Source organism: Nycticebus coucang, chromosome 11 (assembly GCF_027406575.1).
Source record: "Nycticebus coucang isolate mNycCou1 chromosome 11, mNycCou1.pri, whole genome shotgun sequence".
Lineage (NCBI taxonomy): Eukaryota > Metazoa > Chordata > Mammalia > Primates > Lorisidae > Nycticebus > Nycticebus coucang.
This window is the reverse complement of record NC_069790.1, coordinates 43,617,572-43,636,518: the sequence shown is the minus strand read 5'-3', so window position 1 is coordinate 43,636,518 and position 18,947 is coordinate 43,617,572. Positions and strand designations below refer to the sequence as shown.

The window sequence follows — 18,947 nt, the reverse complement described above, 5'->3', positions numbered from 1 at the left end:
GATACTGCTTCAATTGCCTGGGGAATCCTCCTTATAAAATAGTTTTCACCCAGGCCGATTCCTTCAAGAGTTTTCCCTGCACTTTCTTCAAGTATTTTTATAGTTTCATGTCTTAAGTTCAAATCTTTTATCCAGTGAGAGTCTATCTTAGTTAGTGGTGAAAGGTGTGGGTCCAGTTTCAATCTTCCACAGGTTGCCAGCCCGTTTACCCACCACCATTTGTTAAATAGGGAATCTTTTCCTCACTGAATGTTTTTAATCAGCTTCAAAGATCAAATAACGGTAAGTAGCTGGATTCATATCTTGGTTCTCCATTCTGTTCCAGACATCAACTTCTCTGTTTTTGTGTAAGTACCATGCTGCTTTGATCACTATCGATTTATAGTACAGTCTCAGGTCTGGTAGCGGATTCCTGCTGCTTTGTTTTTATTGCTGAGTAATGTTTTGGCTATTCGAGTTTTTTTCGGATTCCATATAAAATGAAGTATTATTTTCTCAAGATCTTTAAAATATGACAATAGAGCTTTAATAGGAATTGCATTAAAATTAGATATTGCTTCGGATAGTATAGACATTTTAACAATGTTGACTCTTCCCAGCCATGAGCATGGTATGTTTTTCCATTTGTTAACATCTTCAGCTATTTCTTTTCTTAAAGTTTTGTAGTTCTCTTTGTAGAGATCTTTCACATCCTTTTTTAGGTATACTCCCAAATATTTCATCTTCTTTGGCACTACTGTGAAAGGAATAGAGTCCTTGACTGTTTTTTCTGAATGGTAATTGTTGGTATATATAAAGGCTACAGATTTATGGGTGTTGATTTTGTAGCCTGAGACATTGCTGTATTCCTTGATCACTTCTAAAAGTTTTGTAGTAGAATCCCTACTGTTTTCCAGCTATACAATAATGTCATCTGCAAAGAGTGAAAGTTTGATCTCTTCTGACCCTATAAGGATACCCTTGATTGCCTTTTCTTCCCTAACTGCAATGGCTAAAACTTCCATTACAATGTTAAAGAGCAATGGAGACAATGGGCAACCTTGCCCGGTTCCTGATCTAAGTGGAAATGATTTCAATTTAACTCCATTCAATATGATATTTGCTGTGGGTTTGCTGTAGATGGCCTCTATTAGTATAAGAAATGTCCTTTCTATACCAATTTTCTTAAGTGTTCTGATCATGAAGGGATGCTGAATATTATCAAAAGCTTTTTCTGCATCAATTGAAAGAATCATATGGTCCTTATTTTTTAGTTTGTTTATGTGCTGAATTATATTATAGATTTATGTATATTGAACCAGCCTTGAGACCCTGGGATAAATCCCCACTTGGTCATGGTATATAATTTTTTTGATGTGTTTTTGGATTTTGTTTGTTAGGATCTTATTGAGTATTTTAGCATCAATATTCATTACTGATATTGGTCTATAATTTTCTTTTCTTGTTGGGTCTTTCCCTGGTTTGGGGATTAAGGTGATGTTTGCTTCGTAGAATGTGTTGGGTAATACTCCTTCTTTTTCTATATTTTGGAAGAGGTTTAGTAACATAGGTAGTAGTTCTTCTTAAAGGTTTGGTAGAAAGCCATCTGGTCCTGGGCTTTTCTTTTTAGGGAGATTTTGTATAGTTGATGCTATTTCAGAACTTGATATAAGCCTGTTCAACATTTCCACTTCTTTCTGGCTAAGTCTTGGTAGGTAGTGTACATCCAAGTATTGGTCTATTTCTTTCAGATTTTCATATTTCTGAGAGTAAAGTTTCTTGTAATATTCAATAAGGATTTTTTGAATTTCTGAGGGGTCTGTTGTTATTTCATCTTTACCATTTCTGATTGATATGAAATTGAAGATTTTACTCTTTTTTCCTGGTTAGGTTGGCCAAAGGTTTATCTATTTTTTTGACCTTTTCAAAAAAACCAACTTTTGGATTTATTGATCTGTTGAATAATTCTTTTGTTTTCAATTTCATTTAATTCTGCTCTGATTTTAGTTATTTCTTTTCTTCTGCTGGGTTTGGGGCTGGAGAGTTCTTTCTTCTCCAGTTGCTTGTGATGTCTCATTAAGTTACTAACTTCCTCTCTTTCCATTCTGTTGAGGAAGGCTTTCAGTACTATAAATTTCCCTCTTTGCACTGCCTTTGCAGTATCCCACAGGTTCTGATAATTCGTGTCTTGTTGTTTTGTTCCAAAAATTTGGTGATTTCCTTCTTAATCTCGTCTATAACCCATCTATCCTTCAGCATAAGGTTGTTTAGCTTCCATGTTTTTGTATGGGTATGCAGGTTCCTGTTGTTGTTCAGTTAAACTTTTATTCCATGATGGTCTGAGAAGATGCAAGGAATAATTTCTAATTTTTTAAATTTGCTGAGGTTAGATTTGTGGCCTAGGATGTGATTGCTTTTGGAGTATGTTCCGTGGGCTGATGAGAAGAATGTGTATTCAGTTTTGTTGGGATGAAATGTTCTGTAGATGTCTGTTAAGTCCAGATGTTGAATGCTTAAGTTTAAATCTAAAATTTCTTTGCTTAGCTTCTTTTTGGAGGGTCTATCCTGCACTGCTAAAAGGGTGTTAAAATCTCCAACTAGTATGGAACTGGAGGAAATCAAGTTGCTCATGTCTGTTAGAATTTCTCTTATAGATTGAGGTGCGTTGTGGTTGGGTGCATAAATATTAATAATAGAGACCTCATCGTATTGAGTATTACCTTTAACAAATGTGAAGTGTCCATCCTTATCCTTAATTATTTTGGTTGGTTTAAAGCCTATTGCGTCTGCGAACAGGATTGCAATGCCTGCTTTTTTCTGCTTTCCATTTGCCTGGAATAAAGATGACCATGCCTTCACCTTGAGTCTATATTTGTCTTTTAATGTAAGATGTGATTCTTGTATGCAGCAGGTATCTGGCTTGAGTTTTTGTATCTAGTCAGCCAACCTGTGCCTCTTTAGAGGACAGTTTAAACCATTCACATTAATTGAGAATATTGATAAGCCTTTCGAGAGTCCAGTGGACAGTTTTAATCCTTTGTGACTGTGGAAGTTGGAATTTGATCAAAATTTTCTGGGTGAGTTTACTTTTGTGGTGGAGGATTACACTGGTCTTTATGGAGGAGAGGTCTGAGAATATCCTGGAGAGCTGGTTTAGTTATCACAAATTTCTTCAACATGTGAATGTCATTGAGTATTTAACTTCTCTGTCACAAATGAAACTCAGTTTAGCTGGGTATAGGATCCTGGGTTGAAAGTTATTTTGTTTTAGGAGATTAAAAGTCAATGACCATCCTCTTCTAGCTTGAAAGGTTTCAGCAGAGAGATCTGCAATTATTCTAATATTCTTCCCCTTGTAGGTAATGGTTTTCTCTCATCTTGCAGCTTTCAGAATTTTCTTCTTCATATTAACTTTAGTGAAATTGATTATGATGTGTCTGTGGGATGTCTTATTCGGGTTGAGTAGTGCTGGAGTTCTGAAACTGTCTGCTATCTGAATTTCAGAATCTCTTGGCATGTCTGGAAAGTTCTCCTTCATAATCTCATGGAGAAGAGACTCTGTGCCTTGTGAAGACACTTTGTCGTTTTCAGGGATCGCTATAAGACAACTATTAGTTTTCTTCGAATTATCCCAGAGCTCTCTGAGAGAGTGATCTGTTTTTGCCCTCCATTTCTCATCCTCTTTGAGAGTTTGGGAGCGTTTGAAAACTTTGTCTTCAATGCCAGAAATCCTTTCTTCTGCTTGCTCCATTCTGTTACTGAGGGATTCTACTGTTTCTCAGATCTTTGAGGGATGCAACTTCTTGTCTCAATGTGTCAAAAATCTTTGCTCATTTGGTCTTAAAATCTGTTGAATTCTTGAGATATCTTTTGGGTTACTGCTTGGAGTTCTAATTCAATCTTATTTGCTATCCAGATTCTGAATTCAATTTCTGACATCTCAGCTATTTGTTTGTGCATGGGATCTTGTGCTGTGTCTGCCCCATTGATCCTTGGGGGAGTTGATCTACTCTGATTATTCATATTGCCAGAGTTTTTCTGTTGATTTCACCTCATGATTGTTTTTCACTGTTGCCTCTGGCCGTCCTCAGAGTTGGGGAGGTGTCTCTCCAAGATTAGATCCCAGCGGGATCACTCTATTGTTGCTTGATCTTTGTATGGAGTGACCCTGGGTAGTTCCTCTGGGGCTGCTCTAGCTAGGGAGTTCTGGTTGTGGAAGCAGCTCTGGCGTGTGACACACCTGGATCCAGCAACAGGGCGGGAGGTGGTGCGCACGATTCTGGGAGTGCCTGGCCCCCAGTGACTTTGGCACAGAGAGCCCAAGGCTCCAGCAGTCTCTGTCCAGGAGAAGGGCTCTGCGTAGAGGCAGGGAGGGCTCCAGAGGGCACGCAGCTACCAGTATCCCTGGCCAGATGAGCAGGCCAGTGTGGAGGCTGGGAGGATACAGGAGGGAGGATGTAGGGTTGCACGACTTCCGCAGTTCCTGGTCAGGGCATGCAGAGGTCCGGTTGGTGCAGGGTTGTGGCAAGATCTTATGGAGGTCCAGGCAGCACTAAGCCCAGGAATTTGAGGATGCTATGGACTGTGACACCATGGCACTCTACCCAGGGCAACAGCCCGAACCTCCAGTTCACAGTAGTATTTTTGATAATAACCAGAAAAGTAGGAATAATCCAAATGTCCATCAGCTGTCTGTATGTCTTTATCTTTCAACCAAGTTCCAAGAAGAATGGGTTGTTTTCTTTCCTCCTTATATTCCAAAGTCTAATGTGACTTCTCTGGTGGTTCAAATCCAGCCCGGGCTTGCTAAATGACAATGATGGCTGCAACCAAAAAATGGCCAGGCGTTGTGGGGGGCACCTGTGGTCCCAGCTGCTTGGGAGGCTGAGGCAAGAGAATCGCTTTAGCCCAAGAGTTTGAGGTTTCTGTGAGCCATGACTGCACAGCACTCTACTAAGGGTGACATAGTGAGACTCTGTCTAAAAAAAAAAAGAAAAAAGATTTCTTTTCCCCAAAGAGTTCAGGAATAGAAACACAACATCCTATTTTACGCCCACACATGGGTTTTAAAGGGTAGGGGCACTATACATATTATGGGTGGGGTAGAGGGGACATCCAACATACAGATCTTTGACAAATCAGACAATTCAGTATACTACTGAATAATACTGAGCCATAGAGAAGGATGAACAGAGGCCTCTTGCAACCATGTGGATAGAACTGAGATCATTATCCGAAGTGAAGTTGTCTAAGGACTGGAAAAACAAACACCACATGTACTCACTATTAAATTGGAATTAACCCATGAGCAGATGTGTGCATAGAGTGAAGTAAAACTCAGTGGAAATCAAGTGGGAAGGGGTGAAGAGGGGATAGGTGAAAACCTACCTAACAGCTATGGTGAACACTCCCTGGGTGATGGGCACATTATAACCCTGACTCAGGCATAACAAAAGTGATCCATGTAACCATGTAAAACATCTGTACCTCTGTAGTATTTTAAAATTAAAAAAAAAATTACACCATGCTATATTTAAACTTCACGTATTAAAAAGTTTTTTTTTTCCTTTTCATGGTAAAGAATGGATGCTTTTTGTATGCTTTATGCTTATTATTTAAGCAAAAAAGGAGTAGGACATACTGTACATTGACATGTCATTATATAATGAAAAGCATATAATTTTTTGCTAAAATTTTGTCATTATATAATGAAATTTTATGTCATTATATAATGAAAAGCATATAATTTTTTCACTAGTTTATGCTATTTCAATAGCATAAATACACTATTAAACTCTCAAATGTAAATGTAAATTTCATATTATGAGCTTAATAAACTAGCTGGATTTTTAAACAATGATAACCCTTATGTTTAAAAGCTAAGAAAAAGAATTTTATAGAATACCATTTGCAAGAACATCCCCACAGTGACATAAATCCTACGAAAAACTTCATGTAACTCTAGAGGTCTGAAAGCCCTAAATGTGGGGTCATTCTGAATTCAGTGTGGTGCTCCATCTCACAGCCCTTTGCTCTACTTACTTGAATCTGCAGTTCTCCAGACCCTATGACCTTGAACACACCATTCCTGCTTCCTGCAGAATTCCCTTTTTGTAAATGTAGACATCTGTATGCATTGCTTTAACCTAAAGTGGGAAGGTATTATTCTGAGGGCTTCTCTGAAATATATACTCCTCTGTGCTACTCTTTATTTCACATACTCTACATTATCGTCATATACATTTTCCCTTCTGAATTCTAAATTCCTACATAGGTAGTAGAAATCCCAATACCAAACCAATAGGGGGTAGTAAATATTTATGAATAAATTTCTAATGAAATTTGTAAATGAAATAAAGTTACTTAGAAAAATAACCCCAGATGTTGAAAAATTGAACAGGTAAAGGTGAAAAATTTCTACCACCATGGCTTTTCACATTATTTTATACTAGCATTCTCTCCCTTAAGAGGTTTTTTCCTTAGTATCTATGACATGTTAATAAACTTCGCATGTTGTAACAAAATCTACAAGAGCACAGACTAATCTGACACAATATTAATGTGACAACGCCAAATTTACTTTCTAAGAATCTCTTAATGGGTGAAAAGTTGCTTTCAAGACAGTGTATTTTTCCTTATATTTCCAATGATACCCGTGCTCAATGTTGTTAATAATCCATTAAAGACGATTCTGCTCCCTCTACCCTTAAAGTGTGGCTGAAACATGGCTGCTGGCTAGGATTAAGTTTCCCAGTCCTGTTTGGCACAAATACGGCTGGCCACATGATTAATTCCTCATTGCTAATGGAATACAAGCAAGGAATTATGTGAGCAAACTTCTACTTGACCTGCTGAAGAGAAAATGATTGGCCCAAGACTTCTATTCTTTCCTTCTTACTATTTAAAGGTTTACAGCCGAAAACTGTGAAATCTATGCATTTAAAGGTGGCATAAAGAAGGACGGGTGGTAGACCTTCATAGTGTGCCCAGACTGTGACTCAACAGAACCATAAACTTCCATCTTGTTTGAGCCACTGCATTTTGGAATCTTTTTGTTATAGCAGTTTAAACGTTTATCCTTACATACACAGCAAAGGCTTTAAAAAAATGGCAAGTCTTTGTACATTCCTAAACATATTATATTTATATATAATTTCTGTAAACCCTCAAAGCATGTTTTAAAACTATCAAATATTAATATTCATAAAAAAACTAGCAAACATTAATATTCATAATAAGATACTCATCTTCTGAATTATATAAACATTTTTGGGGTTCAAAACTTTGTTAAATCTGATATAAAATGTTAACAGTTTGTTGCATTTTATAAATGATTTGCTCACAAAGATAAACCAAATTTTATGCAGAATGGATATGACAAATTTCCTGTTACAAGGCCTTTTAGAATAGAGAATGCAAATATACTAAAAAAAAAAAAACATACAGTGAATAACCCTACAATGTTGATGTTTTCCACAAATCATGGTACATTAAAGTTTTTTGAGGTCTGAGTATAATTTCTAGGTCATGAAGAAGAAGCAATCAGTTGACCAGTTATCCTAGTGACAGGACATTCTCTATAATTTAGAGCTAAATGTTTTTTAGGATATACTTTAGATCTTCTTCTGGAAAATTATTCAAAACACATTTGTCTGTATCCTGATTTTGTAAAGTCTACTAAATCTAGCCAGTATTTTGGTAATTCAGAAATACATAATGCATTTTGAGGTTATTACTAAAAATCATTTTTAAAAACATTGCTGAATTTTTATTTAAAGAAAATACAGTAGAATATACAGAACCTAATGCAATAGAACATGAAGCTACTTTTCTTTAGGGTACTTTGTAAGTCTTACTTACACAGTTCCTTTTGTACTTTATTTAAGATGTATATGGTTCTTCTCTATCTGTCTCTCCCACCAACCTTGTCCAAGAAAAATCAAACCATTTTTGATATTTTTAACTAATAAAACCTGTAAGTTTTTATTTATGATTACATTTGTGAAGGACAAACACCGAGAAATTAAATAGTCTATTTAGTTTATATAACAAATGAACCAGCAACAATACTAGAAGCTTAATGTATATATATTTATTGCACAAACTAAACCCAGACACTTGAATTTTGACATCTGGAAAAATGCAACCACATTTCTAAAATATATTCAGTTATCATCAGTTCCAGGAACTAGATCACTGCCATAAACATGTTTTTGCCATTGAAAAATGATATAAGATGATATATGTTCTAGCAGCAATCCATGTATGGGACCACCACACATGAGAAATCATCAATTAACTAACTTCCGTATGTCCATTGTCAGATGGAATCCACATGTAAATGAAAATTCAAAATAGTCATTTCTTAAAATGAGGTTATGAAAAGTTATAATTGCTTTCTTCCAGCTCTTTTCTCTACCTCAACTACTCCTAGCTAGACTGCTATAAAAATCATTAGCACCCAAGCATCATCAAAAGAAGTGTAGCTCACGTTGTTAAAACTGGTCAGATACACTTCTAAAGAAGATCTCCTGGGTACACTTGTAGAATTCATCATGAGCTGGAGAAATCAGTCTCCACATTACAAAATCAGGTTGAACAAGGCCGTGAGGTCCTAACTATTCTATATTCACTCTTCCTTCACTTAGCTCCAAAAACCTACATTAAATTTTCCTTAGTTGAAGGAAAGCACACAATCTCCCGGACCAAATTCTGTCTAAACATGAACATTTTATGGGTACTCCTTTAAACATTGCCTTATAAATGTTACAACACTCTTATTTGCACACTGAGGTAATCCGGTGTTTCTGTTGAGCAGACTTTGTAAATTATACCAGTGTTGCCTGTTTCATTTGCAGAGTCTTAGAAGAAAGGCAACGTAGCTGATAGACATTTATTTAAAAGGTTGTTCTTTTTGATAGCACTGGTTGTGTGAATATTCCTAACACTATTTCTACAGCCTAAACTATTTTTAATACACCACAAGGAAAGTAGATTCTATAACTTTTCACGGGTTATTACTTGGTTAAAAATATACTGGCCTACTCAACAGCCTCCAAATTCTCCTTACTGGCTACTGTGCCAAGTTTAAATTCTTCTGACTACTTCTGAGAACCTTCCCAGCATCATCTTGCTGAGCTTCCACCGTTCTTCAGAACGAACCCAGCAGCACTGGTCACAAGCATCTTGCTCCTCCTCCCTACCTCTCCGCCCTTGCTGACTGGGTCATATTATCTAATTTATCAACACCAAATCATAGAAAAAAGTCGTATTTTCTTTGAAAATCTCCTGACAGCCTATACAAGGTGATCAATATATACAAATGTATTATGAGATTAAAGCATTATCTTCCCCCAAGTTTCACAAGATGAACCATCCAGTCTAGAATAAAGGTACAATGCCCAAGTTGTCAAGTCCATTATTTTTGAATGTGTCTCCATTGCCTAGTATCACTACAGTATATTAGAAAAGGAATTAATCTGCTTATAGATACTGCAGTTTTCTACCATTTAGCTGTCTTATTTAAGTAAGCAGGTCAATTTCTAAGCCACTAACACATTTGAATAAAATAAAAAATAAGAACAGCACATTTCACTGACTTTTTTTGATTTCCTTAAATACACTACGTACACCTCATATTATCTTTCCTCTACTTGAATATTTCTTTCCCCTCTATTTACCTAGTTAATTTTTATATATGCTTAAATATCACATTCTTACAAGGTTTTCCTTACTATTCCCTCTTCCCACTTTACTTATTCAATGTTTATCTTTCCTAATGGAGACTGTAACTTGCCAGAAAAAAAAATCATGTTGTTTTATTCCAAATTGTATATCCAGTGTACTGAGTAAATATGCAAATATTAGTTATGCACCATTAATAATATGTACTATATTCAAATAGATTTATATGATAGAAAATATAAAAATGTTGATAGTCATATTTTTATATCTAGCCTTCGTGTTTTCAGTCTAATTAAGCCTGCATAAATAAGAATCCAGATTAACATAAGTCATTAAGAGTGAAAACATATACATACACACCATTGACATAGCACTGAAGGGAAAACTGACATTCTTATAAAAACAAGAAGACACTGAAAAAAAAAAAAAACAGATCATGCCAAATCTTATAGACAATAGAAAAAAAAGAAATACTTCAAAATCATTCCACTTTTTGAAATTATCTTCTATTTTTATTTATAAATATTGTCTATTTTTGAGACTTTGAAAAAAAGAAACAGGCAAAGCATGCTATGATAGACATACTTTTATCTAACAATGTGAATGTTCCTTTTTTTGCATCATTATTATTATTATTGCTCAATATTTCATTGCAGCAATCATCTGATTTCTTTTCCAAATGTATTTATCTTCATTTGTTCTTTACAAGGTTTTTGGTCCTAGTCCTTATCTTAAACATTGTTAATGTTATTAAATTTTAAGCCTCTTTAATTTTGTGGCAAAAAGTGGAAACCAAACAAACACATGTAAATGTATAGATAAAATAAAACAACAACAACAAAAACAAACAAACAAACAAAAAAGCAAGAAGACACTTGTCAAACCATGAGTGTTCTAACTCCATTTAGTCAGAAATGTTAGGGTATCCATCTAAAATTCCAGAAAATTTCAATGGCTATACAAATAAATTCTCTTATTCAATTTTAGTCAGACTGAAATTTAAGGTTAACCAGTGCACTCTAAAAGAAAAACAAGAGAAAAAAATGTATACTGTGTGGTTTTATGTACACTGTTAATGAAAGAAAAGTTTCTCAACAAATGAGGTGATGATAACCACTCAAACAGTTACAATCACATTTGGCTGAAAGTATCTGGCAAAGTAATGATCCCTGAGGGGACTTCTCAAATCACAACCTAACACATTTAAGTCTGTATTCAATATTAACCTATATGGGAAACTTGGTTAGGGAGGTTTCAAGCATAAAGGATTTAAGAAATTGAACTTCAACTTTCATCAACATGCCTTTTTAGCTAGTAAATTAAATCTCCACACCTGTCTTACATAAATTTTAAAAAACCACTGAAATTACACCTTATTTTCCAATTGATACCTCACTTACATCTTCCCTAACTAATAAAAGGCAAGACATAATTTAAATGGAGGAAAATATTGCAGGGGAAAATTAAAAAGTACATGTACTACATTAATAAAGAAATAAAGCAAAGACAGGAAGTCATTAGAGGTAGAAAAATTCAATCCATTCTCACTGGAAGAAATGAAATAATAAAAAGATAAAATAACCTTTGGTTGGAAAGAAGGTATTGGAGAGAACAATCCAAGACGGCAGCCGAGTAACAGCTTCCCTGCAACAGGGCATGGTGAGTCTGGGGAGATAAGACTCTAGGCATCTCTGGCTGGTGGGATCTGCCTATAATCATCCCTTTGAGGATACAGGGAATCAGCAAGGGACTTCTGGACCCCAAGAGGATGACAAAAACAATGGAAAACTGGCAAGTGGTTGCGTGGGTTCGATCGACCTAATCCCGCTGGCAGCCATAAGTACAAACAGTAGTGAGATTAGAACTGGAAAGGCCTTACCTGTGAACTGTTTCAGTGTTTTTCGACTTGGCACTCAGTTGAACTGCCTTGGGGAGAGCTTGAGAAGCAGTGCAGAGAACGTTGGGCATTGTCTAGGGAAACAAACTGAGCCGCTGAGGCTGATGGAGCTAACAGTGTTCGGCTGTAGGGCGCAGGTAGCCATTATGAGAGAACTGCCCTGGCAAGCTCCGCCCTCAGGGTCACAGAGCAAGGATGGGGCAGGAGCTAGTAACCTAGTGACTGAGCAGCCTAAAGGCGGGGACTGAGCTACCTTACAATGTTAACCCTCAGGGGCAGAGTGAGACTGGTTCTGGCACACTGGAGCATCGGGAGTGCCAGGCACTCCAGAACCGTGAGCACCACCTCCCACCCTGCTGCTTGATCCGGGTGTGTCACACTCCAGAGCTGCTTCCACAACCAGAACTCCCTGGCTGGGGCAGCCCCAGAGGAACTTCGCAGGGTCACTCCCTACAAACATCCAGCAACAATAGAGGGATCATGCTGGGATCTAATCTTGGAGAGACACCTCCCCAACTCTGAGGACGGCCAGAGGCAACAGTGAAAAACAATCATGAGGCGAAATCAACAGAAAAACTCTGGCAACATGAATAATCAGAGTAGATCAACTCGCCCAAGGATCAATGGGGCAGACACAGCACAAGATCCCATGCACAAACAAATAGCTGAGATGTCAGAAATCGAATTCAGAATCTCAATAGCAAATAAGATCAAATTAGAATTCCAAGCAGTAAACCAAAAGATATCTCAAGAATTCAACGAATTCAAAGACCAAATGAGCAAAGATTTTGACACATTGAGACAAGAAGTTGCACCCTTCAAAGATCAGGGAAACACAGTAGAATTCCTCAGTAACAGAATGGAACAAGCAGAAGAAAGGATTTCTGGCATTGAAGACAAAGCTTTCAAATGCTCCCAAACTCTCAAAGAGGAAGAGAAATAAAGGGCAAAAACAGATCACTCTCTCAGACAGCTCTGGGATAATTTGAAGAAAATCAGTATTCGTCTTATAGGGATCCCTGAAAGTGACGAAGTGGCTTTACAAGGCACAGAGTCTCTTCTCCATGAGATTATGAAGGAGAACTTTCCAGACATGCCAAGAGATTCTGAAATTCAGATAGCAGACAGTTTCAGAAATCCAGCATGACTCAACCCAAATATGACATCCCCCAGAAACATCATAATCAATTTCACTAAAGTTGATATGAAGGAGAAAATTCTGAAAGCAGCCAGATGAAAGAAAACCATCAACTACAAGGTCAAGAATATTAGAATAACTGAAGATCTTTCTGCTGAAACCTTTCAAGCTAGAAGAGGATGACTTTTAATCTCCTAAAAAAAAAAAAACTTTTAACCCAGGATCCTATAACCAGCTAAAGTGAATTTCATTTATGACGGAGAAATTAAATACTTTGATAACATTCACATGTTGATTTAATTTGCCATAACTAAACCAGCTCTCCAGGATTTTCCCAGACCTATCCTCCATAAAGACCAGTGTAATCCTCTACCACAAAAGTAAACTCACCCAGAAAATTTTGATCAAATTCCAACTTCCACAGCCACAGAAAAATTAAAAATGTACACCGGACTCTCAAAAGGCTTATCAATATTCTCAATTAATGCGAATGGTTTAAATTGTCCTCTAAAGAGGCACAGGTTGGCTGACTGGATACAAAAACTCAAGCCAGATATCTGCTGCATACAAGAATCTCACCTTACATTAAAAGACAAATTTAGACTCAAGGTGCAAGTATGCTCATCTATACTCCAGGCAAATGGAAAGCAGAAAAAAGCAGGCATTACAATCCTATTCGCAGATGCAATAGGCTTTAAACCAACCGAAATAAGGAAGGATAAGGATGGACACTTCATATTTGTTAAAGGAAATACTCAATATGATGAGATTTCAATTATTAATACTTATGCACCCAACCAGAACACACCTCAATCTATAAGAGAAATTCTAACAGACATGAAAAACTTGATTTCCTCCAGTTCCGTAATAATTAGAGATTTTTAACGCCCCTTTAGCAGTACTGGATAGATCCTCCAAAAAGAAGCTAAGCAAAGAAATTTTAAATTTAAACTTAAGCATTCAACATCTGGACTTAACAGACATCTACAGAACATTTCATCCCAACAAAACTGAATACACATTCTTCTCATCAGCCCAAGGAACATACTCCAAAATCAACCACATCCTAGGAAACAATCTAACATCAGCAAATTTTAAAAAACAGAAATTATTCCTTGCATCTTCTCAGGACATCATGGAATAAAAGTTGAACTCAATAACAACAGGAGCCTGGATACCCATATAAAAACATGGAACCTAAACAACTTTATGCTGAAGGGTAGATGAGTTATAGATGAGATTAAGAAGGAAATCACTAAATTTTTGGAACAAAACAACAATCAACACATGAATTACCAGAACCTCTGGGATACTGCCAAGACAGTCCTAAGAGGGAAATTTATAGCACTGCAAACCTTCCTCAAGAAAACAGAAAGAGAGGAAGTTAATAACTTAATGGGACATCTCAAGCAACTGGAGAAGGAAGAACACTCCAACCCCAAACCTAGCAGAAGAACCAAAATCAGGGCAGAACTAAACGAAATTGAAAACAAAAAGAATTATACAACAGATCAATACATCCAAAAGTTGGTTTTTTGAAAAGATCAATAAAATAGATAAACCTTTGGCCAACCTAATCAGGAAAAAAAGAGTAAAATCTCTAATTTCATCAATCAGAAATGGTAACAATGAAATAACAACAGACCCCTCAGAAATTCAAAAAATCCTTAATGAATACTACAAGAAACTCTACTCTCAGAAATATGAAAACCTGAAAGAAATCGAGGGGCGACACCTGTGGCTCAAAGGGGTAGGGCGCTGGTCCCATATGCCAGAGGTGGCAGGTTGAAACCCAGCCCTGACCAAAACTGAACAAAAGAAACAAAAAAAAACAAGAAATCGACCAACACCTGGAAGTACGCCACCTACCAAGACTTAGCCAGAACAAAGTGGAAATGTTGAACAGGCCTATATTAAGTTCTAAAATAACATCAACTATACAAAATCTCCCCAAAAAAAAAAGCCCAGGACCAGATGGCTTTACATCAGAATTCTACCAAACCTTTAAAGAAGAACTAGTACCTATATTACTAAACCTCTTCCAAAATATAGAAAACAAAGGAATATCATCCAACACATTCTACGAAGCAAACATCACTTTGATCCCCAAACCAGGAAAAGACCCAACAAGAAAAGAAAATTATAGACCAATATCACTAATGAATATTGATGCTAAAATACTCAATAAGATCCTAACAAACAGAATCCAACAACACATCAAAAAAATTATACACCATGACCAAGTGGGATTTATCCCAGGGTCTCAAGGCTGGTTCAATACACGTAAATCTATAAATGTAATTCAGCACATAAACAAACTAAAAATAAGGACCATATGATTCTTTCAATTGATGCAGAAAAAGCTTTTGATAATATCCAGCATCCCTTCATGACCAGAACACTTAAGAGAATTGGTATAGAAGGGACATTTCTTAAACTAATAAAGGCCATCTACAGCAAACCCACAGCCAATGTTGTATTGAATAGAGATAAATTGAAATCATTTCCACTTAGATCAGGAACCAGGCAAGGTTGCCCATTGTCTCCATTGCTCTTGAACATTGTAATGGAAGTTTTAGCCATTGCAATTAGGGAAGAAAAGGCGATCAAGGGTATCCACATAGAGTCAGAAGAGATCAAACTTTCACTCTTTACAGATTATATGATCGTATATCTGGAAAACACTAGGGATGCTACCACAAAACTTTTAGAAGTCATCAAGGAATACAGCAATGTCTCAGGCTACAAAATCAACACCCATAAATCTGTAGCCTTTATATATACTAACAATAACCAAGCCAAAAAAACAGTCAAGGTCTCTATTCCTTTCACAGTAGTGCCAAAGAAGATGAAATATTTGGGAGTATACCTAACAAAGGACATGAAAGATCTCTACAAAGAGAAGTATGAAACTTTAAGAAAAGAAATAGCTGAAGATGTTAACAAATGGAAAAACATACCATGCTCATGGGTGGAAGAATCAACACTGTTGAAATGTCTCTACTACCCAAAGCAATATATAATTTTAATGTAATTCCTATTAATGGTTCATTGTCATATTTTAAAGATCTTGAAAAAACAACACTTTGTTTCATATGGAATCAGAAAAAAACCTCAAATAGCCAATACATTACTCAGCAATAAAAACCCAGCAGGAGGAATCACACTACCAGATCTGAGACTGTACTACAAATCAATAGTGATCAAAACAGCATGGTATTGGCACAAAAACAGAGAAGTAGATGTCTGGGACAGAATAGAGACCCAAGGTATGAATCCAGCTACTTAACCATTATTTGATCTTTGACAAGCCAATTAAAAACATTTAGTGGGGAGGGCGGCGCCTGTGGCTCAAGGAGTAGGGCGCCGGTCCCATATGCCAGAAGTGGCAGGTTCAAACCCAGCCCTGGCCAAAAAAAAAAAAAAACATTTAGTGAGGAAAAGATTCCCTATTTAACAAATGGTGCTGGGTGAACTGGCTGGCGATCTCTAAAAGATTGAAACTGGACCCACACCTTTCACGATTAACTAAGATAGACTCTCACTGGATAAAAGATTTAAACTTAAGACAGAAACTATAAAAATACTTGAAGAAAGTGCAGGGAAAACTCCTGAAGGAATCGGCCTGGGTGAATATTTTATGAGGAGGACTCCCCAGGCAATTGAAGCAGTATCAAAAATACACTTCTGGGACCTGATCAAACTAAAAAGCTTTTGCACAGCGAAGAACATAGTAAGTAAAGTAAGCAGACAGACCTCAGATTGGGAGAAAATATTTGCAGGTCATACCTCTGATAAAGGTCTAATAACTAGAATCCACAGAGAACTCAAACATATTAGCAAGAAAGAACACCTGATTCCGTCTCAGGGTGGGAAAGGGACTTGAAGAGAAACTTCTCTAAAGAAGACAGACGCATGATCTACAAACACATGAAAAAAAGCTCATCATCCTTAATCAGATTTGCAGAGAAATGCAAATCAAAACTACTTTGAGATATCACCTATCCCCAGTAAGAGTAGCCAACATAACAAAATCCCAAAACCAGAGATGTTGGCGTGGATGTGGAGAAAAGGGCACACTTCTACACTGCTGGTGGGAATGCACACTAATATATTCCTTCTGGAAGGATGTTTGGAGAATAATTAGAGACCTAAAAATAGACCTGCCATTCGATCCTATAATTCCTTTACTAGGTTTATACCCAGAAGACCCAAACTCACAATATAACAAAGATATCTGTACCAGAATGTTTATTGCAGCCCAATTCATAATTGCCAAGTCATGGAAGAAGCCCAAGTGTCCATCGACCCACGAATGGACTAGCAAATTGTGGTACATGTATACCATGGAATATTATGCAGCCTTAAAGAAAGATGGAGACTTTACCTCTTTCATGTTTACATGGATGGAGCTGGAACATATTCTTCTTAGCAAAGTATCTCCGGAATGGAAGAAAAAGTATCCAATGTACTCAGCCCTACTATGAAGCTATATTATAGCTTTCACATGAAGGCTATAACCCAACTATAGCACAAGACTATGATGAAAGAGCCAAGGAAGGGGAAGGGAGTGGGGAGGTTAGAGTGGAGGGAGGGTAAAGGGGGGAGGGCACACCTATGGGGCATCTTAGAACGGGTACAGGCAAAACTTACTAGAGGCATAATACAAATGTCTACATACAATAACTAAGAAAATGCCACGAAGGCTACGTTGAACAGTTTGATGAGAGTATTTCAGATTGTATATGAAACCAGCACATTGTACCCCTTGATTGCACTAATGTACACAGCTATGATTTAACAATAAAAATAAATAAATAGTCAAAAAAAAAATAACCTTCAGTTGTACACTCCTTGTTTAACATTAATTTTTATCTAATACAGTTTCATAATTAAACATTGCTAATCATAATCTAAAACTGAGTGCTGCCTGAAAGGTGATTTATACCCAGATAAAATGTTTCTACAAAATTCATAAAATGAATATCTTGTCATTTTATAATATATTTAGTACTCATATATTTAGAAGCACTCTTACTCAGATAACAAAAATGTAGGAAGCTTACAGATAAATCACTAAAACTCTAAATTCAAGAAAGAAAAAAAATTTGAAATTTGATTAGACAATACTGAGCTATTGTATCTCACAGTGTAACTCAGTTGGCCAGGAATAGCTGTACCAGAAGCAAAGTTCTTTGTGTCCGATATTCTATCAACAAATTAGTCCCTCTCTAGGACTATATGAGTTGCATATGCAGCCATGTGCATATGTTGGCAGCACTGTACAAACAACTCAGTACAGTTTTATAACTTTGGCATATCTGTGTCTCACAGTTGTGTCTGTGTCAACGTATGGTAATACCTTGCTGAGTGGTGTCCATTATTGTTGTGTGTTTTGTGTGCCACCATGAGAATAGTGGAGCTTGATAAAAAGCAACGAATAAACATTCATAAATTTCTTGTTAAACTTGGCAAGAGTGGAAATGAAATCAGGAACAGGTTAGTCCAAATTCATAGGGTTAATGCCATAAAGAAAATTGCAATGTACAAATGGGTTAAACATTTTTCTGAGGGGAGAGAAAGCATCACTGATGAAGAGAGGTCAGCAGCCATAACAAGCAGAGCTCGTGAGAACATTGCAAACAGTCATCCAATTGTGCATTAAAATCATCTGCTGACAGTGAGAAGTCCAGCAGATCAAGTAAAAATAGATAAAGAAACAGGAAAATTTAACTGGAAATCTTGGCCAGCAACTCATGGCTCTTGCATCATGACAATGACGAAGTTCACAGGGTGCTGTCTGTAAGGAAGTTTTTAGCCAGTGACAATAGCTGTATTGGAACACACTACCTACTCACCTTGGTCTCCAGTGACTTTTTTCTTTACTCAAAGATAAAAGAAAACTTGAGAGGGAGACTTTTTCATAGAATATTAAGGGTAATATGATAACAGCTTTGATGACCATTCCAGAAAAAGATTTCCAAAACTGTTTTAAAGGGTTAAGTAGATGCTAATGTCACGGCATCACTTCCCAGTGGGAGGACTTGAAAGGTGACCACCGTGACATTCAGCAACAAGCTCTGGAGCACTTTTTCTAGGATGGGTTCATGAACCTAATTGTCAGACCTTGAATGAAGAACAAAAACTATAAAAAATCATGTGCTTCTTCTAAACAACTAGCTAAAATGATGTTATTATCAATAAAACTCAGCTTTGCAAAACAAATCTTCATGGATCCAAAAAAAATGA

General features: G+C 36.7%; 1 protein-coding gene across 6 annotated transcripts in view; it reads right to left on the bottom strand.

The window, feature by feature from the left end:
• CRPPA (CDP-L-ribitol pyrophosphorylase A) overlaps positions 1–18,947 on the bottom strand; it is a 387,693-nt gene that overhangs the window by 59,562 nt on the left and 309,184 nt on the right. The window lies entirely within an intron of this gene.